Here is a 1,527-nt window from a genome sequence, read left to right as displayed (position 1 = left end):
TTTTAAATCAGCAGGGATGGATGACCTTTATGCAGCGTTCTTACAAAATGGCATGGAGTTCTTCGTCCCTCAACTTATGAAATCATTTAGGGCCAAGATTGCACTAAAACACGTACCATCGCCTTCGAAGAATGGCCGAGTGGCCTTGATTCCCAAACCTGGGGAAAAGGTTACATTACTGCAAAACATTTTCGGCCGATCACCTTAAAGTCTTTCATCCTGAAGGCGTTGTAGAAGCTAGTTGAGATATATACCAGAGATGCTTTTAGCCCCTCCGCTGCACAGAGAGCAGCGCGTCTTTCAAGGAGGCTTCTCAGCAAAAATTCCGCCCTATGCTACTACCTCCCCATGACTTACTTCCTTCTACATGGATACCATCCCATTTTCCCTCTACGCTCTCCGTATAAAAAATTACCCCTGTATACCCTATAACTCATTTCTTCTTTCGCACCTACCCTTTAGTGAAAATTCTAATATTAGGTTAAAAAGTAATTTTTGGAGGAAATTTATAGTTTTGGATGCAGTGTTGGACAATGAGACAACCATAGTACCATCTGAACTATGATAACTCCCGTTTGATGATCGTTGTTTAAAAAATGTACCAAAAACATAAATTTGTATTAATCACTTTGAATAAAAAGTGAAATATTTTATTAGAGCTGCATTTTTTGTATGCAAATTGCTTTTTTATCTTTAAATTTCACTATTTTAATTTTGTTGGGAATTTGTCTTTTTTATATCATAGTTTAACTATTTGGTTGAAAATTGTGCTACTAGTTGAGTGATAAACCACTTTAATGCAAATTCATTTTTTTATTAAATTTTATTAGTGTAATCGAAATTTAAAGTATTTTGTTCAAAATTCGTTACTAACAATTTAGAACAATTTTTTATAGAGTACTTATTTACATATTCCATTTTTTGTAGAAACTTTACCTTTCTGTAAATAATATATATTTTTCAGTTAAAAATTTAACACATTCTTCTTGATTATTGTGCTAAAAATCGTTTTTAGTTGAAATATAACACGTAAGATATCAGAACAGATAGAGAGCAATCTTCCGTCTGCTATAAATAAAAGCGATTGACATGTTTGATCAAAAGTTTAAAAAGTGTTATTTTATCAGTTCATTCACCTCTTTTGCTGAGAATAACTCGCCTTTTTGTTTAAAAAATTCATGTCTTTTTGTAGAACTTTAATCTTTATTATGTTAAAAATGCAACTCCTTTGTAGAAAATCTATCTGTATTCGTTATATATTCCAGTCTTTTTTTGAAAATTTTTATATTTTGTTCAATTTCATATCCCGGTGCAAGGTGAAAACACTTTGATCAAAACGAATCTTCTGGGTAGAAAATTCATCTCATTGTTTAAAAGTTTAATTGGTAGTAAATAGTTGAAAATAATATTTCACACGTTTTTTTAAAATATTTAGATCAATTTTAAATATACACATTGATATTGAAATTGAAATTCTTAAATACTCATTTTATTTTACATCAGAATACAAAGAGTTTCTAATGTTGA

The sequence above is a fragment of the Belonocnema kinseyi genome, chromosome 4 (genome assembly GCF_010883055.1).
Source record: "Belonocnema kinseyi isolate 2016_QV_RU_SX_M_011 chromosome 4, B_treatae_v1, whole genome shotgun sequence".
In the NCBI taxonomy this organism is placed as follows: domain Eukaryota; kingdom Metazoa; phylum Arthropoda; class Insecta; order Hymenoptera; family Cynipidae; genus Belonocnema; species Belonocnema kinseyi.
This window is presented reverse-complemented; position numbering follows the sequence as displayed.